Source organism: Schistocerca piceifrons, chromosome 4, assembly GCF_021461385.2.
Source record: "Schistocerca piceifrons isolate TAMUIC-IGC-003096 chromosome 4, iqSchPice1.1, whole genome shotgun sequence".
Classification (NCBI taxonomy): Eukaryota; Metazoa; Arthropoda; class Insecta; order Orthoptera; family Acrididae; genus Schistocerca; species Schistocerca piceifrons.
This window is the reverse complement of record NC_060141.1, coordinates 415,114,622-415,142,054: the sequence shown is the minus strand read 5'-3', so window position 1 is coordinate 415,142,054 and position 27,433 is coordinate 415,114,622.

The following is a 27,433-nucleotide window of genomic DNA, read 5'->3' as shown; positions in this document are numbered from 1 at the left end:
TTCCTTTCCACATAATAGCATTCCAACTGCCTAAGCCTTTTACATTTTCAGCCACCATCTCGAATTTTATCAGTACTTTTATTTCCTCATATAATCTACTTCGTAATCATCAGCTCGAGAAGTGTGCATGTAAACTGTAGAATGGTGGTTGGTACTGGCTTTGTTGCAGTCCTCAGAGGAATAATCGATCATTGAGATCCTCATAATTCACCCAGTTACCTACCATTTTTTTCACAACGATGCCAAAACCTGTTACACCATTTACTGTCAGTGATGTTGTTATTACTACTCAATCATCTGACTAGAAATCTCTGACCTGAAACATTGTGTGATATTCACTGTGTGCCGAATAGGCACACGAACCCAGGACTTTTGGCATTCGCGGGCTAGTGCTCCACCGACTGAATATCAAAGCTGTGACGGCATGTCGTGAGTCGTGTTTGGATAGCGAAAGTTAAAAGTCCTAGATTCGAGTGCGAAGCAGCACAAAGCTTTAAAGTGCCAGGAAATTTCAAATCAGCGCACACGACACGTTCGTGGGCGACCGACCCGGCACCGCACCTGTCTCATACGGCTCACTATCGTCTTTGTCAGCTGTTTCAGATTGTTGTTGATGAGCCGCGACAGAATTTAAAAATGAGAGTTCAGGAGAGTAATCGGCCTGAAATCTATAATCATCCTTCGTTGATGTTTTCTAGGGTTCAGCCGGATCATTTCTATAGTGAATTGCGGGGAAATGAATCGGTTGTCTTCAGTTATTTTTACATGTCGGTTAGTTCACTGCCGATTATATCATAAAAGCCCGTAGATCAGCATTTTATGAATATTTATAAGTTTTCAATAGCTAAGACCATCTCTCTTGAAATGAGAAATGAGGCTTCTCCTTTGTTTTGGTTACATATTTTAAAACAAAGTACTTGTAACAATTTCTTGAACAAAATCTAATAACTTCATTGTGTACCTCACAAAGAACTAAATATACATCTCTGAAACTTCGAAGTACACCATATGTAGCCCTACTTCTTTAAGATCATACCATTTTTGACTCCATTCATGCCATTTCTTTTTTGGACTGAGAACTTCTAGAAACATCCCCATTTTTCATTAATATTTACATTGCAATTCTGCTAACTGAGGTATCTGAGACACGACACTTGAGTCACCCAAAAATTATGAGGAAGTCTATACTGGAGAAAATACGCCTATTACAATGGGAAAGCCCACATATAACGCTTCGTAAAACAGCTTTCAATGGGGTTACTACGAGGAACGTACAGCTCCATATATGCGGGTTTGTTAGATAACGCTAAGATAAGATTAGACTAATAACTGATCACACACATGCATATAAACAATGAGTCTTCCCACGTTCCATCCGCGAATACAACGTTAAGGCCTTTAACATGTATTTTGATTGCACGGCACATCGAAATATTACAGAAAAAACCTAGCACAACGTGCAAACATATTCACAACCTCCAGCTTATCGAAAGAGCAATGTTGAAACACACATGTACACACATTCGACAGATTTGGCATACTGTTGATTTTCACTTCTTCACACATCTACAGACGCTGTTAAACGATTTGAGGAATGTACTCATTGCATAAAGTTGCACAGTTTACATCAACATAAGTCACCTCGTAGAAAATATATTGGGTTTTGGCCGAGAAATGTAAAAATTACTAACACGTTGAGAAATGTTCTTCTTGCCCTTGTACTGCTGCAACAATTGTATGAAACTGGGGGCCTAGAAACGACGGAGAGGCTTCGACCCGCCGTAGCCCTCAGTGGTACACAACCCCACAATAGGCCACAGCAGTCCACCCACCCCACCGCCGCCCCGCACCGAACCCAGGGTTATTGTGCGGTTCAGGCCCCAGTGGACCCCCCTCCTCTCCCAGGAACGTCTCATACCAGAAGAGTGTAACCCCAATGTTTGCGTGTTAGAGTCATTATGGTGTACGCGTACGTGGAAGTACTGTCTGTGCAGCAATTGCCGGAACAGTGTTCAAATGGTTCAAATGGCTCTGAGCACTATGGGACTTAACATCTGAGATCATCAGTCCCCTAGAACTTAGAACTACTTAAACCTAACTAACCTAGGGACATCACACACATCCATGCCCGGGGCAGTATTCGAACCTGCGATCGTAGAGGTCGCGCGGTTCCGGACTGAAGCTCCTAGAACCGCCCGGCCACAGCGAGCGGCCCGGCGCAGTGTAACTGAGGCGGAATAAAGGGAGCCACCTCGCATTCGCCGAGGTAGATGGAAAACCGCCTTAAAAACCATCTACCGGCCGTCCGGCACACCGGACCTCGACACTGATTCGCCGGGCAGATTCGTGCCAGGGACCGGCACGCCTTCCAGCTCGGGAAGCATGGCGTTAGATCTCGCGGCTAGCCGGGCAGGCTGCTACAACAATTACTACTTCCCCGAGCTATTATGTGTCAATCATAATTCGTAACTGATACAGAGGAGTGGGCACGTTGGCGGTGGAGAGAGCCGTTATATGTCCGCCAACCACTGTAAAGTCTTCTACGCTCTAATGGCACCAAAGAGTGTGAAAACTTGCCATACTGCGCCGTTCGCGCGCGATAATTCCTGACGTGTGAACACCGTTCCTGAACGGATGACGTAAGAAGCGAATTCTTCTCCGCGATCTCTCGTGCAATGTCTGTCACCAAATAGGAAAAGAAGTTGGCGGTGCGCCGCAGGCAGAGAAATGAAAAGACGACGGCAAGGCCGCGGGTTGCGCCAGTTGCTTAGATTGCTGTGCTCGTGGTGGGATGAGAGCTTTCTCCGCGTTTTGCCAAGCAGTCCGCGGGCGTCGTCGCAGCTTGTGTAAGCCGGCGCGACGCCAGGACCACCAGGGTGGCGCGTGCGCGCGCCTCTTTACAGTGCACGTACACGCTGGCGCTGGCAGCTGCGACGTGCCACATGCTCTCTAGTCAACGCATTTGGAGCTGAGCTAGCAGACGCATTCCAGCTGCTGCATGAGGGGAGGTAGCCGTCACACCGGACAAAATGTTAATTACTCTTAAAAAGAGAACGCTGGTCACTTTGGAGTGCTGTAGAGTGTAGATGGTACAGAAGCGGTACTAGGATGTCGTGCGGTTCTCCGTCGCCGAAATGATCTATGACAGTGAAGTAGTATGTATACCCGCCAGGTTAGCCACTTGGGGAGGGGCACCGGCCCCGCAACGAATCCGCCCGGCAGGTTAACGACGAGGGCCGTTGTGCCGGCCAGCCTGGATGTGGTTTTTACGCGGTTTTCCACATCCCTCTAGTTGAATACCGGGCTGGTCCCCACGTCCCGCCTCAGTTCCACGGCTCGCAGACATCTCAACACGTTCACACTATCCCATGGAATACACTAGTCGCAGACAGTTGGGGTACACTAATTCTGACCCGGGGGGTACGGGGTGGCGGCAGGAAGGGCATCTGGCCACCCCTTCAACTAACGTTGCCACATCCGATTAACCATGCCGACCCTGCGTATCCACGGGAAAAACGGCACAAGCAAAAGAAAGGAAAAAAAAGTGAAGTAGTATGTATGTGCCAGTGGGTTGTAAAACAAGATGGGAGTTTAACGTTCTGTCGACAACGATGTCGTTAGAGACGAACAGGGGCTCAGATTTTGGAAGGACGGGGAAGGAAGTTGGTCGTGTTGTTTCAAACGAACCGTCCCGCCATTTGCCTTACGATGTAAAGAAATCGTGGAAAATCTCAGTGTGGATGGCCGGGCAAAGGGGTTGAACCGTCTTCTTCCCGAATATGAGTCGAATGTGCTAACCATCGCGCCATCTTCCTCGGCCGTTGGGTTATATGCTGTCAGTGTAGTAAGATGGGTCCACGTGGAGCACTGTCGAGTTTGGACATGCCCATGACTACACCGTTAATCTAGTTGGCTAATGCATCAACGCAGACCATCCAATGGCTCTACAGGTAGTGGTATAATATGCATCACGGCATTAGAAAGTTTTCCTGATACGAGGGTCGTTCCGAAAGCAATGCTTCCTACGTTTAGTCATGGAAACTACATGAGGTACATGAATCGCAACAGCACGGCTAAATGGAGCAATATTTCAGTTACAGGCTGTCATTTTTCCACATAGTCACCACCATTCGTTACGCATTTCTGCTAACGTTGAGCCAGAGCCTGCATGCCGCGCTTGTAAAAATCGGAACCATCTGAGGCTAATCACTTCCTTACAGCTTTGGCAAAAGCATCCGAGCCGTGAAAATGTTCTCCATGTAGCCCATCTCTCAGAGGCCCAAGGAGACGCAAATCTGAAGGCACTAAATCGGGACTGTACAGTGGATGTGATAAGACAGTCCAGCCGAATTTTGCACTGAGTTGCGTGGAGCCTTGCGTTATCATGTTGCAGTTGAAAGTTGGTGTTCTTCTCTGGCCTTACACTGGAAACTTGCACTCTCAGTTTAGTCAGTGCTGTTTTGTAGCATGCTGAATCGACACTTTCTCCAGGCTCCACAACATTGAAAAGAACCACACCCAGGCTAACTCAGAAGACCGTGCACATCGCGTGCCTGCAGACGGCGGTGTCTTGAATTTCTCCTTTGACGGAAAATTCGCTTGTCGCCAATCCATGGATTGTCTTTCGGATCCCGGCTCGTGGTGACACTACGTCTCATCTCTGGTGATGATGCTATACAGAAAATTGTCTGTGACAGCTTCATATTGGTCCAGCAGGTAACACGTTTCCATTCGACGAATTTTTTTTTGTTCTGTGAGCATCCGCGGGACCCGTCTCGCACAGACTATGCGATAATCAACATTGTTTCCAAGGTATTAAAGTCGACATTCAGCTTTACACACAATTCTCTGGTTGTTACCCTCCGATCAGTACGGATGAATTGATCAAGACGCTCAGCATTTGCGAGGAATGACATCTGTGCAGGGTCGGCCGAGCGGTGGCTTGTCTTGCATACCCTTTTCACCGTCTTGGAAATGCCGTACCCACCGCCTCACATTATTCAAGTCTATTGTATCGTCTCCACACACCTTTAGCAAGCGTCAAAGGATTTCAATCGGCACAGTTTCTTCAGCAGTGAGGAATTCAATCACAAGTCGCTGTGTTAAATGCGCATCCACAGCAGACTCCATTTTGGAACAGTTCTCTGCTGGCGCCAACCACCGCAGAACAACGGAACCACCTGCAAATGATGAGGAATGTTCAAGCCTTAGCACTACACGAACATCTGGCGCGGACATCCAAAGTCACCACAAAAAATAAGACGCATTACTTTCAGAATGACCCGCGTAAAATCCCAACTGGCAGCGACCAGAGAACGTCATTCCTATTTAATGATAACTGGTTAGAAACGCGACACGAACTGCAGCAGTCAGTGAGTGCAGTTCATCTGAACCACTTTGCAAGCGTACGTTAGAAAGGGAACTGCATGAATCCGACACCTGGAGTCGGGTTCCTCGCAAAAGGCCGTGTCATCTTTTGCATTCCACATACCGCAGCAGTTTTGCCCAGGGGCGGCTGGAATCAATGGAGCACAGTGTAAAGACAGAGTACACAGTCGAAAAATGTGCAATCTTCATATCTGTCACCATATTCATAAAGGATGTCATTTGGATTCACATGGAGGACTTCAAAGCTTTACTAATTTTTGAAAAAGTAATGAAACATTTCCTACATTTTTTTCATATCTTTTATGATATCTATTATCCTTGTTTGTTGCCTTTTATCTTGTTGAGGTTCTTTTTTCTTCCGGCTCACACTTGTCTAATAGTAACTTGATTTGTCAGTCAGTTCTTTTATAATAGCGGTTTAGAATATACCTGGGGCAGCCAGGCTGCACGTTGGCAACTCGAGAATCTCATCTGCACGTAGGCGTCATCGGTCTTGTTTCTAGTGCACATCTAGCTTTCCAAATTAGTAGCTAAGTAAACTATTACTAATTTTCACTTTGAAAACGCATTACCTCATTACCAATCTTACACTGTGAATATTCTTAATCATATATTTGCAATTTAAGAGTCACCAACTTGATATTACATACGAATGATTACAATTCCAGAAAAATTGGATGATTCATAGAGGAAAGGAGCTTCACAAACTGAACAAGTCAGTAACACATTGACCCACCTCTGGCGTTTAAGCAAGCAGTTATTCGTCTTGGCCTAGATTGATAGCGTTCTTGGGTGTCCTTCTGAGGGATATCGTGCCAAACTCTGTCCAAATGACGCGTTAAACAGTCAAAATCCCGAGATAGTTGGAGGTCCCTGTCAAAAATGCTCCAAACGTTCTCAAACGGGGAGAGTTCTGGAAATCTTTCTGGCCAAGGTAGGGTTTGGTAAGCACAGAAACACGCAGCAGAAACTCTCACCATCTGCGGGCGGACATTATCTTGCTGAAATGTAAACCCAAAATACCTTTCCAGGGAGGGCAAGAAAAGGGGGTCGTAGAATGTCGTCGACGTATCGCTGTGCTGCAAGGATGTTGGGGATGACAAACAAAGGGATCCTGCTATGAAAAGAAATGGAACCCCAGACCATCACTAATGGTCGTCGGGCCAATGGCTGGCGACAGTGAGGTTCGTATCTCAACGCTGTCCAGGGCGTCTCCAGGCACGTCTTCAGCCTTGAATCTCGTTGTCTGGAGTAGAATTGTCTTCAGTGATGAGTCTCATTAGAAATGAGCCTCCATAACCAGCGAAGACGTGTTAGAAGACGCTCTGGACGGCTGTGGGATACCAACCTGACTCTCGCCCGCCATGCGTTCCGACAGCCAGGAGTGATGGTCGGGGTGCCATTTCTTTCCGTAACATAACCCCTTTGGCTGTCAATAGCGGTACCCTTACAACACAGCGATAAGTCGACGATATTCTGCGTTCCGTTCTGGGCGCTACAGTCTGGAACCGCACGACCGCTACGGTCGCAGGTTCGAATCCTGCCTCGGGCAGGGATGTGTGTGATATCCTTTAGGTTAGTTAGGTTTAAGTACTAAGTTCTAGGGGACTGATGACCACAGCAGTTAAGCTCCATAGTGCTCAGAGCCATTTGAACCATTTTGCGTTCCGTTCTGTGCTTGCCAAAACCTACCCTGGCCAGAAAGGTCGCCGGATCTCTTCCCAGATGACGAAGTTTGGAGCATTATGGGAAGGGCCCTCCAACTATCCTAGAATTTTGACAATCTAACGTCCCAGTTGGCCAGAATTTGGCACGACAGCTCTCAGGGAAACATTGTAATCTCCCCTCCCTTTCCTGTTTCCATCTATTGTCCACATTAAGCAATGCCCAGTCCAAGTAATTAATAAGCAAAATCTTTTATGAACATCTGAGAGATGCGAAGCTTACAATAAACTTCATAGTTTACTTAGCTTGTCATGTTGAGGTGGCTCCAGTTCTTCTTGTATAGGAGTCTGATTCTTGAAGTTGAATATCTCACATTATGTCCTTACGGTTGATTTGAATTAAATAGATTTGAAGATTCTTGTTGCAGTATTTTCTACGAAAATATATTGTCTCGCATCTTAGTACATCATACAGTATTTTGATTTTTCACATTAACAAAGCCGAGATTACATTGTTCGCACAAAAATACGTCCGATCACATCAGCGGCAAGCTTACAACTGCCCCACTATAACTATCAATATATCAGGGATTTACAATATTTCTTAACAAATCAGTTTCTACTATTTTCCGTTACATTATCAATTTCGATTGTTATTTCATAGATCATCCAGAAATAAATATAGTAAACAGTACAGGATTGCGCAATAATACAATTAATAATAGAAATTTTAAGTGTGCCAATAATTCGTAATTTCAAATGTTTTTTTAAATAATTTAACAATACATCCAGAACTAGTACTTATCAATTATGACATCGCAACTAAAATATCTTATAAGATAGTTCCTTCTCATAAATTTTAGCTTGAAATACAACATACTGTGTGTAATATTATATGAAAGTTTTCAGAAAAGCAACTGAGATAACATTGATCTGTCCAAAATTCGAAAAATAATACTGGTACCGTTAGCTACTGTAAAGGAAAAGTAATGCTAGAGGAGGGTGTCCCATTAGAAGATGCAACAGGTCTACCAACCAATGCCAAGCCGAAAAACTGCTTCCATAAGGGCCAGAGGTGGAGTAATGCGTTATTGACTTTTTCAGTTTGTAAAGTTTTTTCTCTTGAATAAATCACCCAATGTTTCTGAAACTCTAACTGTGCATGTACATCAAAAATGGTTCAAATGGCTCTGAGCACTATGGGACCTAACTTCTGATGTCACCAGTCCCCTAGAATTTAGAACTACTTAAACCTAGCTAACCTAAGTACATCACACACATCCATGCCCGAGGCAGGATTTGAACCTGCGACCGTAGCGGTCGCGCGGTTCCAGACTGTAGCGCCTAGAACCGCTCGGCCAAACCGGCCGGTTCATGTACATCACATCTAGCAATTTCCGTCCCATTCGGATAATTACTTCGGTGAGTATTTTCATTTTTTTTTTTTTGTCGTAGAGTGAATTATGTAGTCAATTGCTGCATTCAGTTCAAACAATGGAAGTGCAGGTATATTCATATTGCGAGTGGCTCTTCGGGACTTTTCAGTGGATGAGTTACTATGTAACGCGCTGAAGTACGTAGAGTACTGCAGTTCACTGAAAACCATCGAATATGTAAGTATGTGAACAAAGGCAGTGGCATGGCAATATTTCAAATAGCCGAAGACAGCGAACAGTAAAACAAAAACGACGAGACCCTCATGCACCAAATGGAAGATACATCAACAGTAACGAAACAGCATTGCGGGTTTTCGGTTTTTCCATACACAAACGCGAACCAATTGTGCAACATCTAGCAGTACAAGTGGAGAAACGACAGAGAGTTTACTTCACAAAAGATACCGCCGGAAAAACTGCTAACAAACCACCTCAGAACAGCTTTTTACCAACTGTTCCAAACGGATCCATTCGCGAAAACATTACTATATGTCGACGACCCTACCTATTATACCTATTATATCTACTATACGTGAAACTCAACAAGAAATGTCTTTCCAAGATGAAAACAAGCAATTCCAGGAATCATAAAAATTGGCACACTAGGCCGAGTACACACAGTACATCCGAACAACGCCGAATGTTTCTGTCTCCGGATTTTGATACTCAAAACACGGGGACAAACAAGTTTCACACATCTCAAAACTGTTGACGGTTGCCTGTGCCATATGTACAGAGAAGCATGCCAACGCTTAGGACTGCTGGAAAACGACAAACACTGAGAATTAACACTACAAGAAGCCTCACTCACAGTCTCAGCTGACCAAATGAGAGACTCATTCGCCATAATTCGAACAATATGTAACCCACCGAATCTAAAACAGATACGGGAGTCCTTCAAAGAATGTATGAGTGATGACATACTGTGCCAAATCCGACAAGCTCGTCCTGAACTGACCATCGAATTTAACGACGACATCTTCAATTAACACTCATTGGCCTAGAAGATAAACGCGTACCAATAAACAACCAGACCTCCGTACAACGTGGGATGCAAGCACCAGGAAAAGATGCTATCAGTGTGCTTAACTTAGAAATTAAAAAGGAAAAAAGCTACAATAGCTACTTCAATACACTGCTGACAACAAACCACTCCTCAATGACAATCAATAGGAAATTTACAACGTTATCATGACCGAACCAACAACACTGGCGTAGTTATTTACTTGGACGCACCAGGCGGCACCGAGAGAACATTTTTAATAAATCTATCGCTGGAGGAAATACGTGCTAATCAACACATCGGACTTGCACTGACATCATTCGGCACTGCAGCCACACATATGAAAGGACGAACTACCGTTAAATGTAGCCGTTACGTAAAATCTTAAGAGCAGCTGGACGGGGTGAGCTTCTAAAGCAAGATAAAATTATTTTCTGGGACGAATGCCCAATGGCACATAAAAAATCACTCGAAGCCGTGGACAGAACATTATAAGACTTACGAGGAAATTCTGAAGTAATGGGAGGAGCTCTACTTACACTCTCAGATTTTCGGCAAACACTTCCAGCAGACAAGATCAATGTGTGGTTAAGAAAAGATCACATCTCTGGCCACACATACAAATACTGTGACTAACAAAAAACTTACATTTGAGCTATCGAAAGACGAAACAACAGCACACTTTGCTCAAAAACTTTTATAAACAGTTGAAGGTGCATATCCTACTGACCAGACGACCGGCCTCATTAAACTCAATAGCAATTTCTGCAACCTAGCCACCGCTGGAAACGAACTCATAGACCAAATTTATCCAAACCCTGCAACTATACCAATTCGGACCGGCTGTTTGAAAGGGAAATTTTGGCAACTAGAAATACGAGGGTTTTCCAGAAAGTAAGTTCCGATCGGTCGTGAAATGGACACCACACTGAAAACCCGATGAAGCTTTGCACAGATATGTTGGGTAGTGTCTCTATTATGACCGTCGATCGCATCAAGACGCTCTTTTCAGTTGTGAGCGCACTGTGAGCTATTAAAGGTGCCTAGAACAACGATGTCTGCCGCCAAGTAGAAGGGCCCGCTGAGAGGCTTCATCTTAATGAATGCAGCCCATCTAACTGCCACGCAATTCTTTCTTCATGGCAATTCTCAGCCGCAATCTGCAAGGGCAGTGAAGCCGCACCTGCAGCCTTTTCGATGGGAAGTGTTCGATCACCCACAACACAGCCCTAATTGGCTCGTCCTGAGTAACATTTCTGTTCACATGAAACGCTGGATACGAAGACTATTGGGCGCAGGCTACGCGCTATAGACGAGCGTAGAGAATTATCGGAAAGCACAGGCGGCTGCCTTCTATGACGATGGTGTTGGAAATTTGGTGTAACGCTCCGTCAAATGTCGAAGTCGGAGCGGCGACTATTTAGAGAAGTATCTGGAAAGTGTATCTAACTCTTGCAAGTAAAATGTTTCTGATTTTCACTGTGGTTTTCACTTAGCGACCGATCGGAACTTACTTTCTGGACAATCCTCGTAATATTGTTGACAATATCAACATTAATATTCAAAAGAAAATACCCCGCGAAAAGAAAATATACAAATCAATCGACACGGTGGTAAACGTTGATGAAAGTGTAAACTTCCCTCCAGAATTTCTAAACTAATTGCAGGTCCCATAAATGCCATTACACTGCTTTCGAATGAAAATAAGATCTCCGATCATACTACTGAGAAATCTCGACTCACGAAAACTATGTAATAGAGCAACGATGGTCGTCAAACAACTACCGAATAATATCATCGAAGCCGAACTTATGACTGGAAAGTGCAAAGGGCACACACTATTTATCCGCAGAACACCACTGATCTCTACTAAACTGTCATTCAAATTTGAAAGACTGCAATTTACAATCAGATTAGCCTACAGTTTTATAATTAACAAAGAGCAAGAAAAAGCTTTAAAATACTGCGGCATCAACCTCAAAGACTGCTGCTTCTCTCACAGTCAATTACACGTAGTTTTCTCTCGAGTAGGAGATTCGAAAAATTTGTACATACTCGTATATTCCCCGGTTAACAAAATGAAAAATGTTGTTTATAAATAAGTACTGTAAATAATTGGAATACGTTTCCAAAAATTTTTTACCTTTCATGTTTAAAAAGTATTTTAAATAGCTAGAATATATTTTCAATATTTTTTTTTACCACTTATCCTCTGAAATTTATCCTTTTATTCCAACTATCACAGAATCTCATATCAACTCCCTGAGCGAAGCCGGGTACCTCAGCTAGTATATCATACTTTAAACTATATGAACAATACTCGAAAATTAAAAGAAAAATTGAAAAATCTGTCAAATGTTTTGCGAAATTATTTGTCTAAAAGTAAGAAATTCTCGTAAAATAGATTATAGAAACATTAAACGCACTTTTGAATGATTCAAAAAATGGTTCAAATGGCTCTGAGCACTATGGGACTCAACATCTGAGGTCATCAATCCCCTAGAAATTAGAACTACTTAAACCTAACTAACCTAAGGACATCACACACATCCATGCCCGAGGCAGGATTCGAACCTGCGACTGTAGCGGTCGCGCAGTTCCAGACTGAAGCGCCTAGAACCGCTCGGCCACAACGGCCGGCCCTTTGAATGATTCTCGAAGTCATGTACAGCAGCTGAAATACTCACATGTTTATGACGGGAGGAGACCATTTAGTGAAATTTCACCAGAAAAATATCCTCTAGATCCCCAAAATTCTAAGTTAGACATTAAACTTTAAATTCTCAATCGGATCCTCATTTGCTGTATGCGATGTCAAGTATCATTCAAAGGCGCGTGAAATTTTTCTTAACCTATATTTCTTTCTTTTAGACAAATCCTTTAACAAAATATTTGATAGATTGTCCATATTTTTACTAACGATAAATGACCTGCGATAGTGTACTGTAGAAATAGACCGCTTGCAAACATTCTCTAGAAATCACATACACTGCTGTAATGTAGCCGAGTATCTGGAAACCTCTTTGTGCCCTAGGATTTGCTATGCAGGGTAGTTACAGTACACCTAATCCATCACACCTAGAACTTTTCTCGCTCGTTAAGTAACAGAACAAGAAGAGGAAGAAGTGAACTTTTAGTTCCAACTCGGTAGAAAAATACAACAGACTAACTGCTCGATAACGGAAGAGAATGTAAAATGACAAATTGCCACTTTTCATTGAAGCCGCTAGCAGAAGGGAAAGACCTTTTTAGTCGTTACCCGTATTCTAATCTCCGCGTCCGAGTAAGTACACAAATTTTTCGGCTGTTATCGTATATTGATAACTAATAACAAAAGCTGACGCGGGTTAATGTATACGGTAATAGACGCAAAAACATTTCACTAACCGCAGGTTGCAAATGAGCCAATTGGGAGATCATTGTGAATGTTTGACTGTGAACTGTCACTGACTTCACAAATGAGAAAGACATAATTTTGATTCTATTTTTAACCACCGCTTACACAATTTGATTTTATTATTAACCGCCACTTACACAATTTATTCCATATATGAGCACTGGAGACGTCGACGAGACGTTGTACAACGACAGATTTGCACGTGGTGACCAAAATTGGAACTAATTTTTTGTGCGTAAATCGGTTCGGCATAAACGCATTAGCGTACATACCAAGTTTCGCTGCCATACCATAATTACAGCTCACACTGAACCTCCGTGAGTAGGCGCAATTTAATTGTAACCTCCCAGTACTTAGCGCTCCATTTTTCGTTTACGCTAACTTCAGGAATATAAGTGTTCTCCCTCCGAGCCATAGTACAGTAGAGTGGCCCCCCTCATCGAAAGTCCCACACTTTGGTCCATCTCCACCTTGAAACATCCTCGTTGGTCCACTTTAGAAATGAGCTCCGGTTTGGTAATGGGCACCTGTCTCATCCAGTGAAACAATCCTTAGAAACGACGAAAGTCTGACGAACCTTGAGTAACTTTATACTGTCATTCCGACGTAAATACATTTTGTTGTACTTGCAGCTGTGGGCAGATCATGGTGACGAAACACATGGTGACACAGAAGCTAGAATCATCATGGTTAATGGGTTCTCAATATCTTGTTCTCTTCAAATATTATAGAAACTGGAGCACTATGGGAAACTATGGCTGTGACATTACGCCGAATCACTGACCAACTGTCTTGGTTTTGCAAGTATATGTCAGGCGCAAAAGACCACATACCCACCAAACGGGCAGGATGCTGCAGCATGATAATGCACGGCTGCGCTATACAAATGTTTTTACTGAATATCTTCCAGGATTAATGTGAAGTGCATCCCTCATCCTCCATTGAGACTTTTTTCTATTCCATAACATGCAGAAATACCTTACTTTGAAGCAATGTGCTTCATAGAACCAGTAGTGAAGGCTGCAAGAAGATTCTGATGGACCTTTCAAAAAGTGGTTTGCAGACTGTCAGAAACGCTGGGAAAAATGTGACGCACCCAAATGAGACTATGTCGAGGAGGACCATCAAAATTATGAGGCTCAGTAAAGGCATGTTGTCAAAAATATTATGATCTTTATTGAACAGTACTGATAGTTTCCCCTCATCACATGTAGTAATTATTGTAGCAAACCGAGGTAAGTAATAAAATCGACGTTCACGATGCTGCATTCACAGGGCCGTGTACGCCTGACATATACAAGTGGGGAAAAGCGCGGTGTTTTATATAAGCGCGACGGCGTAATCATTCGCGAGACAAGTTATTATCTACACTGCTCCAGTGATAATATTGTCTCGTAGCCGTCCGAATCGCCAAGTCTACAGAGAGTATCGGGAGCACCAATGACAAACAGGCTGCAGAAAGCGACAATGTTTTATTCGCCATTTGGTAATACATTATTCTTCGGTTTTAGCTAGGGACCGATGACCTCTGCAGTTTGGTCCCTTAGCAATTCACACAAACATTTCAGTCTTAGCGTTCCGTATATCTAAACACAGCTGAAACTTTTATTAAACGAAAATAAATTATTTCCTGATGCTCTAGATTATTTGGGACGTCAAGCCAGAGTTTAGGCAAGTGGATTCGAAATCAGGACTGCGTCCACAGCTTAACATTTTCAGTACAGGTATCGATAAACGCTATATTACAGTGCCTGTGTTCTTAAGAAGTACGACGTAATTTTTCTTTAGGACGTGCATGCAAGTCCGAAGGGACAGGCACAGCGGCGGCTGTAGTCGTCATGAAATAAATGAAATGTATTGACAGTTGCAAATACGGACAATCATCAGCTGTACAATGGAATGACGACAGTAAAAATTTGTGTCGGACCGCTTCACCGTTGTCGCAGTTCCATTTTTTTACACTGTTCATGGTTGTCCGTATTCGGAATTGCAAATACATATCAACCATCATTAAGTTAGAAGGCAATGGAAACCATTGCATTAAAACCACATAATGTGTAACCACAGGACATTTGGCCTTTAACTGAAAAAGTGTCATAATGATATCTTCATTGGCAAAAGATTCCGGAATAGTCTTCCATTCAGATCTGCGGGAAGGGACTGCCAAGGGGGAGGTGACCATCAGAGAAATACTGAATGAACATCGAAAGTATAACGTTCTACGATTTGGTGCATGGAATGTCACAAGTTTGAAGGTGCTAGGGGAGCTAGAAAATCTGAAAAGTGAAATGCAAAGGCTCACTCTACATATGGTACGGGGTCAGTGAAGTGAAATGGACACAAGACAATTATTTCTGGCCATATGACTATAGGGTAATATTAACAGCAGCAGAAAATGGTATAATGGAAGTAGGATTCGTTACGAATAGGAAGGTAGGGTAGAGAATGTTGGTTGGCTGATTTGGGAGAGGGGACCAAACAGAGAGGTCATCGGTCACGTAGAGATAGTATTAGTGTGAACCGTTCAGAGATAGGGTTGTTCTCATCAGAGTCGACAGCAAACCAGCAACGGCAACGATAGTTCAGGTACACATATCGACGTCGCAAGCTGAAGATTAAGAATGTATATGAAGATTTTGAAAGGTACATAAACGACATGAAAATGTAAAAGTCATGGGGGACTGGAATGCAGCTGTAGAGGAAAGAGTAGAAGAAAAAGTTACAGGAGAATATGGTAGTAGGAATGAGAGACGAAAAAGACTGAGTTCTGCAGTAAACTCGAGCTAGTAATAGCGAACACTGTTCAAAAAACAAGAGGAGGATGAATAAGGATGAATACTTGGAAAAGGCCGGGAGATACGGGAAGATTTCCGTTGCATTACATTGTGGTCAGGCAGAGATATCGTAGTGTAAGGCGCACCCATGAGCAGATACAGACTCAGATCACAATTTCGTAATGATGGAAACGAGCGAGGTGGTGCACCTGCTTTACCTACGACCGAGCCTAGTCATCATTCCATTTCATATCCCAACAAATTGAGAACACAGGTGTTTGCATCACCTGACGATTCCTGTTGTAACTCACTGATATTTGTTAGTATGGGATAATACACTATTTCGCTCTGTAAAGTGCTCAGTTTTACATTTCTGCAATTCATTATGGATAACAGCATCTGCAAAACGTCTGAGGTTACTATTAGCACTGTCTGCCAGTGTCATTAACATACAACATGAACAGTAAGGGCCCAACACATTTCCCGGGACATGCTTGCAATTACTTCTACATCCGTTGGCGATTCTTCATCCACGATAACATGCTGCCGGCCGGTGTGGCCTAGCGGTTCTAGGCGCTTCAGTCTGGAACCGCGCGACCGCTACGGTCGCAGGTTCGAATCCTGCCTCGGGCATGGATGTGTGTGATGTCCTTAGGTTAGTTAGGTTTAAGTAGTTCTAAGTTCTAGGGGACTGATGACCTCTGATGTTAAGTCCCATAGTGCTCAGAGCCATTTGAACCATTTGATAAAATGCTCCACTCTCCCTGTCAAGAAATCCTCAATCCATTCACGAATTTAGTTTGATACCCCATACAATCGTCTTTTTATAACAAGTGAAGGTGTGTTACAGAGTCAAATTCTTTTCGAAAGTCAAGAAATATTACATCTGCCTGACTGCCTTGATCCGTGGCGCTCAGGATGTAATGTGAGAGAAACTGCGAGTTCTGTTTCATCTGACCGATGTTTGCGGAATCCATGCTGGTTGGTTTGGAGGAGAACATACTGTTCCAGATACCTCACTAGATTTGAGCTTAGAATGTGGTCTATCGTTCTGGTACAGATGAATATTAACGACCTTTGAAGATAGTTTTACGTATTACTTTTTGTACTCTTGGTGTAGAACTGTGTGACAAGTGCGCAGTTTGTTCGAGCGATCTACGGTGTATTACTATTAATTCTGTATAGAATTCTACAGGACTTCCATCAGTGCCTGGATTTTTGTTCAGTTTTCGCGATTTCACTTGTTCCTCAACTACAATGACACTAATATCTATTTGGCTCATCTTTTCAGTGGTTCGAGGATGAAACTGGGGCAGTGCCCCTAGGTGTTCATTTGTAAAAAAAGCATTTGAAAACAGAGTTCGGTATTTCTGCCTTTGCTTTGCTGCCCTTGTTTTCAGTTCTAGTCTCATCTACCAGTGTTAGGACCCTAATTTTGTTGCTGCTACCAGTCTTTACAAAAGACCAGAGTTTCTTTGGTTTTTATGAGAGGTCTTCCGCTAAGACTGTACAACGGTACTCGTTGAAGTCTTTGCACATTTCCTTTCTGACAGCAAAACACTTTGCATTCAGGATTGCTCTATCTATAGCCGCATGCTTTGTTTTGGCCATGTTGTGCTGTAGTCGCTGTTTCTTTAGAAACGTCTTTACAAAGAGTGGATAATGAGCATACTTCGGGGAAAACGTCACCTGTACTTAAGTTTTAGCTTGTCTTGTGTGATGCATGTGGTTTACAGACAGTCTTTCCAAAACCGTTTTTCTCTTTATGAAATGCCTATAGCTATGGCCTAAGTGGTTCTTGTTCTGATACACTTTGTCGACGAAAATTAGGAGCATTTGTTATGTCTAAAAGCCTGTGAATTTGATTAGATTGTGGGTGTTACTGTATGTTGGAAACTTCGGTTCATTTTATGGACTGAAACAAGACCCAGAGTGAGAAAGAGAAGAACACGAAGAGGCAGTCCGCAGAAGGCGACGTACCTAGCTGAAGAAACAGCGGCTCTACGGCGGTGTCCCGGCCGTCGTTTCGCAAGCCCGGGCCTTAGTCAGCTGTGGTATATAAAACGCTTAATTACTTCGCGAACGAACAGGTTTTTCGCGGTAGTGCACCGCAGGCCCGCAGTACAATGTAGGACAGGCGCGCGCGTGGGAGGCGCCGGACAGCGGCGAACACACACAGTCTGCAGCAGCGCGCCTCACGTTGACACCCAGTCACGTGTAAGCAATCGGCCTACTAATATATGGTCGATTCATGAGTGTCTTTTTCTTCCAGATTAATATTTAAATAAAAATCCGTACTGTTTATATTGGTTTCCGCTGCAGCTGCTGTGCTTGTTTTACGATACTCGGTTCGTTTTCATTTCGACAAATAGTTAACGTTCTTTCTGTAATAACTAATTTTATGTACATAGAGGGTGTAACGGCTCTAATTGTAGACATTTCTCTTGGTGGTTGAGGACGGTGTACGGAACAACATTACATCAGTATTTACGTCGTTTTCAGAGTAATAGATATAGCTGTGAGGGGGGTAATAAGTTTTTAGCTTGGGTAGTACCTCCAAAACCATGTGGCAAGAGCGAGCCATCAATGATTTTCCCCTGTCCAACGGGTCAGGTGTTGAAGTTTGGACACGTGGACACAAAACGATCACATCTACATCGATACTTTGCAAATCACATTTAAATGCCTGGCGGAGGGTTCATCAAACCACCTTCACAATTCTCTACTATTCCAATCTCGTACAGCGCTCGGAAAACGCCTATATTTTTCCTTATGAGCTCTGATTTCCCTCATTTAATCACGGTGATCGTTTCTCCCTACGTAGCTCGGCGTCAACAAAATAGTTTCACATTTGGAAGACAAAGTTGCTGATTGAAATTTCGTGAGAAAATTCCTCCGCAACGAAAAACGCCTTTGTTTTTAATGGTATCCATCCCAAATCCTGTATCATTTCAGTGACACTCTCTCCCCTATTTCGCGATAGTACAAAACGTGCTGCTCATCTTTGAACTTTTTCGATGTACTCCTCCAGTCCTATATGGTAAAGATCCCACACCGCGCAGCAGTATTCTAAAAGAGGACGGACAAGCGTTATGTAGGCATTCTCCTTAGTAGATCTTAGTTTGTACTGACAGGCGTTGTCCACTTAGTGGTGCAGCTATGATCACGCAGAAATCATCATGTAGTAAATTATATGATGTGTTTGTGGGAAGTCTGTTCGATGCAGAAAAACACACTTGATGTATATACATGCTAATGAACCAAATGTAAGAATGTCTGCACTAATACCTGTTACACTCTTTATATTCCGCACTGTGTATAGCAGTTCCCATTTGAGGTACATACTAAAGTGTATTTTTCGATACTTCGGCTCCGACAGCCCATGTCGATGATGTTTCGTTGAATGGTTCGCACGCTGACATTTATTGAGCGCCCAATATTGAAGTCTGCAGCAATTTGCGGAAGGGTTGCACTTCTATTACGCTGAACGATTCTCTTCGATCGTCGTTGGTCCCTTTCTTGCAGGTTCTTTTTCCGGCCGCAACGATGTTTTACTGGATTCTTGATATTCACGGTGCACGGGAAAATCCCTCTTCATTGCTACCTGGGATATGCTGTGTCCCAACGCTGGTGCGCCGACTATGACACCACGTTCAACCTCACTTAAATCTTGATAACTTGCCACTGTAGGAGCAATAACCGATGAAGCAACTGCGGCAGACACTTGTTGTCTCATATAGGCTTTACCGACCTTAGCGCCGTATTCTGCCTGTTTACATATCTCCGTATTTGAGTACGCATGCATATACCACTTTCTTTGGCGCTTTAATGTAGATCTACCCCAATACCAACGATAAATGTCCTGTAACACGATAACTATAATAAAAAAACTCCAACAATCCGAACACTGGATTTGAAAACGTACACCACTAACAGTCACCTAGATCCCTGACATATCTGCACACGTGTTCACAAAGATCAAACAGAATAACAATTCAAAACAACGTAGACTACGAATCGCCCCAAAATAAAAGAATATGAGATTTCCACATAAACCAACATACGGTAATTTATTTGGTCCAGTTACACCTTACAGTGTCGACGTTTTCAGTGAACATCACCTCTACGTAGCTAGATCTAATTCTGGGCTCACAGTGGCCAATCGCTTGCGCTCGCAGTAAGGCGCGATAGTTGAACACAAAGCTCTTAAGAAACTGATGGTTCAAATGGCTCTGAGCACTATGGGACTTAACTTCTGAGGTCATCAGTCCCCTAGAACTTAGAACTACTTAAACCTAACTAACCTAAGGATATCACACACATCCATGCCCGAGGCAGGATTCGAACCTGCGACCGTAGCGGTCGCGGGGTTCCGGACTGTAGCGAAGAAACTGATGAGAATTCCACGTCGGCACAAGGTAATACACTTGCAAGTACTTGTAAACTTCCTGTACTGAAAGGAAAATTTCGTCAGTCACTCACTTCTGGCTTCAGATGTACGAAGGGCGTTTAATAAATAATGTAACACAGGTTTTTTTCTGGAGACAGGTTGGTTTTATTCAGGATTCTGGTACACCATATAATTCCCCATTATTTTGGCTACAAAATCTTATTTTTCAGCACAATCTCCGTTCAATGCGAAGGCCTTACGCCACCTTACTGGGAGGGCCTGTAAGCCCGCACGACACAACTCTACTGGTCGACGTCGGAGCCAACGTCTTGCTGCATCAGTAATCTCCCCATGATCCACATACTGCTTCCCTCGGAGTGCATCTTTCATTGGGTCAATCAGATGGAAGTCGGAAGGTGAGAGGTCCGGGCTGTAGAGTGGGTAAGGAAGAACAGTCCAATAATTTTTGTGAGCTCCTCTCGGGTGCGTAGACTTGCGTTGCATGGAGAAAAAGTTCATTTGCATTTTTCTGGTGACGAACATGGCGAAGTGTTTTCTTCAGTTTCCTGAGGGTAGCACAATAGTTAATCGTTGCACCGCAATGGCTTTACCGGCTGAAGGTGCAGCTTTGAACTTTTTTTCGGAGGAGAGGTGATGTGGAGCCTCTCCATGGATTGCTGTTTTGTTTCCGGTTTGAAGTGTTAAAAAATGGAAATGCCGTGTGGCTAGGGTCTCCCGACGGATAGACAGTTCGCCTGGCGCAAGTCTTTCGAGTTGACGCCACTTCGGCGACTTGCGTGTCGATGGGGATGAAATGATGATAAGGACAACACAACACCCAGTCTCTGAGCGGAGAAAATCCCCGACCCGTCCGGGAACCGAACCCGGGCCGATAGGTATGACATTCCGTCGCCCTGACCACTCAGCTACCAGGGATGGACGTTCGAAGTGATAAACCCATGTTTCATCGCCTATGACCATATTTTACAAAAACTTGTCACGATCGAATTCGTAGCGCGCAAGCAATTCCGCACAGATGGCCGATCGTTATTCTTTATGGTCTTCTGTTAAGCGTTGAGAAACTCAGCGGGCATACACCTTTCAGTATCTCAACTGGTGGACGAGACTGTCACCACTACTAACAGAGACATCCAGTTGTGCAATGAGGTGCTTGACTATGATCCGTCGATCATCTCTAATGAGAATGACCGCACGTTCCAACATTACAGGAGTCACATCTGTGTGCCGCCGGCCGGCACGTAGGCGATATGACAGGTCTGCCCGACCTTGTTGCGATGATGACAGGCACCTCGCCTAACGACTCACCGTGCTTTTGTTTACTGCCGGGTCTCCGTAGACATTCTGCGAGCGCCTATGAACAGCTGCGATGCTCTGGTTTTCTACCAAAAGAAACTCGATGACAGCTGTCTCCCTGGAACGCACGCCCGTTACAGATGCCACTTCGGAGGCTACGTGTAGCGCCACCACCTATTGGAACTTCTTGAAGCTATAGGGGCTGATGCGAGATTATTCCACGATGTCCCACATCAAACGCCGCATTTTTTAAACGAAGCTGGCTGAGAAAACAAATGTGTTGCATTACCTATTTAACATCCCTCGTATAAATCACTCTTAAGGTAGACCACCAACATATAGGGCCCAAGACTATCCTCCTAGGCCCATGAAGGCTACTGACAGACTCACAGAGAACGCTCCGAGTTCTAAACAACTCCCGAAACCGTCTAAACATTCAGACGTTTTAGCCACTCATCCCAGAGGGGCTTTTTATTTACAGACGGATATTCTCGTTGGGCATTTGCTTACCCGATTTCTCAAAGCGCTTCTCTGTTGTGTGCTACTTCCCATTTCATCATTTCCTAATGTGCGGCCGTCTCATGCGTCGGTTCGAAGCAACGGAAAATCACTGTCTCGTTTAAAAAATAAATCACACAATTACTCCTCTGAACATTGCACAGACTAGGAAATGATATATTATAGAATGCACCAAATGGCAGCTGCGTGTAGTATTTGACAAGATTCAATAAAAAATACTTCCTGGATGATTAATAAAACAACAGTTCCTTCAATGTATGAGAGATTTAGCTGAAATGTTTCTGTACGTACAGAAAAAATGGTTATCAAATTTACTGCAGATCTTTGGCGGCAGCTCTCCAAATCCCTTTTGTTCGCAAAAAACACTAATTCATTATTTTCGCTGTATTCGATTCGCAAAATTTCCATTTCCTTGTTTTTATTGAAAGCTCGCTGGAAGCAGTTACATGATTGCTGTCATCAAGTAATACTCAATGGTCATGTAATGGAACATTTCCTTTGTCCCTATTTCGGTCTTAAACATTCGTTGGTTCCCGTTGCGAATCGGGTAGTTCTTCTTCTTACTGGGATCTTTTTACACGACCGCATCCTTCACAAATGGGTAACAGGAGCTGTTACCATGTCAGTGTTTCATTCTATCGTATATTACACTACTGCCCATTAAAATTGCTACACCAAGAAGAAATGTAGGTGATAAACGGGTATTCATTGGACAAATATATTATACTAGAACTAACATGTCATTACATTTTCACGCAATTTGGGTGCATAGATCCTGAGAAATCAGTACCCATAACAACCACCTCTGGCCATAATAACGGCCTTGATACGCCTGGGCATTGAGTCAAACAGAGCTTGGATGCAGCTTCAACACGATACCACAGTTCATCAAGAGTAATGGCTGGCGTATTGTGACAAGCCAGTTGCTCGGCCGCCATTGACCAGACGTTTTCAATTGGTGAGAGATCTGGAGAATGTGCTGGCCAGGGCAGCAGTCGAACATTTTCTGTATCCAGAAAGGCCCGTACAGGACGTGCAACATGCGGTCGTGCATTATCCTGCTGGAATGTAGGGTTTCGCAGTGAGCGAATGGTAGAACCACGGGTCGTAACACATCAGAAATGTAACGTCCGCTCTTCAAAGTCCCGTCAATGCGAACAAGAGGTGACCGAGACGTGTAACCAATGGCACCCATACCATCACGCCGGGTGACATGCCAGTATGGCGATGACGAATACAGGCTTCCAATGTGCGTTCACAGCGATGTCACCAAACACGGATGCGACCATCATGATGCTGTAAACAGAACCTGGATTCATCCGAAAAAATGACGTTTTGCCATTCGTGCACCCAGATTCGTCGTTGAGTACACCATCGCAGGCGCTGCTGTCTGTGATGCAGCGTCAAAGGTAACCGCAGCCATGGTCTCCGACCTGATAGTCCATGCTGCTGCAAACGTCGTCGCACTGTTCGTGCAAATGGTTGTTGTCTTGCAAACGTCCCCATCTGTTGACGCAGGGATCGAGACGTGGCTGCACGATCCGTTACAGCCATGCGGATAAGATGCCTGTCATCTCGAATGCTAGTGATACGACGCCGTTTGGATCCAGCACGGCGTTCCGTATTACCCTCCCCCACCCACATATTCTGCTAACACTCATTGGATCTCGACCAACGCGAGCAGCAGTGTCGCGATACGATAAACCGCAATCGCGATAGGCTACTATCCGTCCTTTGTCAAAGTCGGAAACGTGATGGTACGCATTTCTCCTCCTTACACGAGGCATCACAACAACGTTTCACCAGGCAATGCCGGTCAACTGCTGTTTGTGTATGAGAAATCGTTTGGAAACTTTGCTCATGTCAGCACATTGTAAGTGTCGCCACCATCGCCAACCTTGTGTGAATGCTCTGAAAAGCTAATCATTTGCATATCACAGCATCATCTTCTTGTCGGTTAAATTTCGCGTCTGTAGCACGTCATCTTTGTGGTGTAGCAATTTTTATGGCCAGTAGTGTAGGTTTGATAACGTTTGAGAGACACTTATTCGGGGTATCGTATCCGCAGTATATTCTGACGAGAGTTGTGAACAAAGCAGTGCTGGACGCTGGGAGAGCGTCCCGCCTCACCCACTACCTTCCCTAGAGTCCTGCACTGACGGACATAGGGCATAGCGCAGCAGCTCGCAAGATAGTTGCGGGGAAGCTGTGTAAAGAGAAAAGTCACAGGTCAACTCTTAAAACGTCAGTCTACACGGAATCCCACTTTGTGCCAGCCCGACTCATTAACCGCGGTACTGGTCGACATAGCTATCTGTCACAAGGACATCCATCTTGTGCGAAATACAAAAGGAATATTTGTTCTAATTAACTTGAGAACTATAAATTAACTGGTGTGGTGTGGAAAATTCCACGCATAATGATTTGCGTCATTGCATTCCTACTGAGAACGGCTCCTCCATAGGAAAGATCATGGGTCGTATGTGGGTCATATCGTCCTGGTCTGGGTTAACTACAATTCTGTAACTCACTGTAGGTGGCTGATGGGATGATTTATTTTTTCAACAAAAATGCCCGATTAGCTTCTCCTGTCCTGAGCTGGTGTTTCAGCTCCAATTACTTTGCTGTGAAAAGGTGGACTGTTCTAGCCATGTTGATCATATTCGGCTGATTGTTGATTCTTTCTGACTAACTGTTCTAATCGTTGTTGCTGGCTCTCACTCTTAAATTTGCACTCCTTTTCCTGGTTTTGAGTGTATTGCTACGCCGAGTAAAGCGGCATTATGGCAAGTCAGTGAATCCATATTCGGGAGAATGGCTGTTCAAATTCCGGTACGGTGATCCAGATTCAATTTTTCAGTTGTTTTCGTAATTGAGTTAATGCAAATTCCGGTTTGGTTGCGTTGGAAAAGACACAGCCAATCTCTTTTCCCAATTTTCCTTAAGTGCATCTGGTGGGCTATTCCTAACGACTCCGACGCCGTTGGGACGAGTCTTTATTTTCCTTCCTTCTTGTATTTCTGCAAATTACATCTCAGCTGACGCCAATAGCAACATTGTTATTCGTCAGATGCTTATAACAGTTATGCACGCTGAACCTGCGACCGAAGCGGTAGTGCGGTTCCAGACTGAAGCGCCTAGAACCTGTCGGACACAACGGCCGGCGAAGCACTGTTCGACACACTAATATATATCCTTAATATATTCTATGGGGAGGGGAAGGGATTCTATGTACAACGTAAACATTTCATTAAAAAATCTTTGCAGCCACAGTTAGTAAGGTAGGGATCTGAAGTTTCGCATGTGTATAGAAAAAGTGCTGTATTTTAAAAGAAAGATACAATAAAAGACTCAGGATTCATATTTTGCCACAAATATTAATTTTTTAGAAGTTTTCATTGTCTTCTTTTAAACAGCCACAACTGCAATCCTAATCATTCAATGAGTCTGAAAATTTTCTTGCACGGTCCTAAGATGGTTATAAGAGCACTGGTGTAGACTCATTAATTTGCATTTAAAATTATGTTATTTACGATGTTTAGAAATTTGAACAATCAAAAGTATTTGTTTTTTGCTAACATACAATTCTATAAGTCAGAATTTAACTGAAGGTATTATATTTCCTTTGTTCCAGTGCGACAGCACCTGTTTTGGACAGCCCATGAAATTTTTATGTCGTTATTTCGTAGCCTTTTTGAGAAAAGGCTTGTGATAATGTAAAAAATGTGGAACTGAAAAAAGTAGTTCAATCATTTAGTGCTTATGTTTCAATATGTAACATGTCCAGCTGTATTTTAAAATCATCCATATTGATCATCCTCATACTCCAGGTTTCTCTTCTATTCTCTTCTAATCGGTCTGGCCTGTATGTGGAGATCAGGCAGTGCTCCGTCAGCTTTGTCGACCCTTCTCTGATCGATGGCGTAAAATGCTTTTGCAGCAAACGCACCAACTCTCTTCAGCAATTAAATTCTGAGATTATTTCCCTCGCTTAAATAAAAAACTGTAAAACACAACTGTTTTCTGTACTTCTGGTCTACAGAATGTCATTCTTGCACATCTAACCGAAATTAAATTATTTAGGCTTTCATTTGAAGACATTCCCTTAATATATCACGGTTCTCAAGAAACCTGAACATGGACTTACCTGCATCCATAACACCCTATGGTAGGGAATGTTTATGTGAATAGATTTCATCTGTTATGTTGTACTCACACCAATCGTCTTCCGAGCACGGAAAATGCGTTATTCTTTGGTCTGTGGATGGCTTGTGAAATTATTTTTACCATAACAGTACGCCTCATTGCCTCTAAATTGTTTGTATTTTTCCTCATGGCTCTTCCATCTTATAGCTGCAGAGAATCAATTTGTATCCTGCCTTTTCGTCGTAGCTTTTCTCCATCGTCATGAGATTCACAATTCTTCGCCTTCGCGACGAAGCATACCATCAAGCCACTTTTGAATGTGGGCAACACATTCCAATTTTTCTATTGGAGCATTGTATAGTTTATTATCTATTGCAGCTTTGAAAGAAGAAGAGTGACCACCAACATTTCCCAAATGCCTGAAAAAATGGGAATGGTTCCAAGTGTGGGGTTCAATATTTTAATATTTTACAGGGATTTTAATGCTGATATCAAGATAATTTAATACACAACTTAGGTTAAACTCTGTAGATTAAGAAAACAATTTTTTTGATACATCGACATTATGAATGCAGATCCATAGCATCCTCCCTTAAAGCATAATTATTAAAAAAATTCATTCTGAATCCAAGAAAACAGCTGCACGTGTGTGCGTGTGTGCATGCACTTGATGCATGCCTGTATTCGTCGTGGCGTACTATCCACAAGTTCATCAAGGCACTGTTGGTCCATATTGTCCCACTCTTCAACGCCGATTCGGCGTAGATCCCTCAGAATGGTTGGTGGGTCACGTCGTCCTTAAACAGCCCTTTTCAGTCTATCCCAGGTATGTTCGGTAGGGTTTATGTCTGTAGAACATGCTGGCCACTTTAATCGACCGATGTCGTTATCCTGAAGGAGGTTATTCACAAGATGTGCACGATGGGGGCGCGAATTGTCCTCCATGACGACGAATGCCTCGCCAATATGCTGCCGATATGGTTGCACTATCGGTCGGAGGATGGCATTCACACGTATCGTACAGCCATTTCTGCTCCTTCCATGACCACTAGCGGCGTACGTTGGCCCCACATAATGCCACCCCAAAACAGCAGGGAACCTCCACCTTGCCGCACTCGCTGAATAGTGTGTCTAAGGCGTTCAGCCTGACCGGGTTGCCTCCAAACACGTCCCCGGCGATTTTCTGGTTGAAGGCATATGCGACACTCATCGGTGAAGAGAACGTGATGTCAATCCTGAGCGGTCCATTCGGCATGTTGTTGGGTCCATCTCTACCGCGCTGCATGGTGTCGTGGTTGCAAAGATAGACCTCGCCGTGGACGTCGGGAGTGAATTTGTGCATTATGCAGCTTATTGCGCACAGTTTGAGTCGTAACACGACGTCCTGTGGCTGCACGAAAAG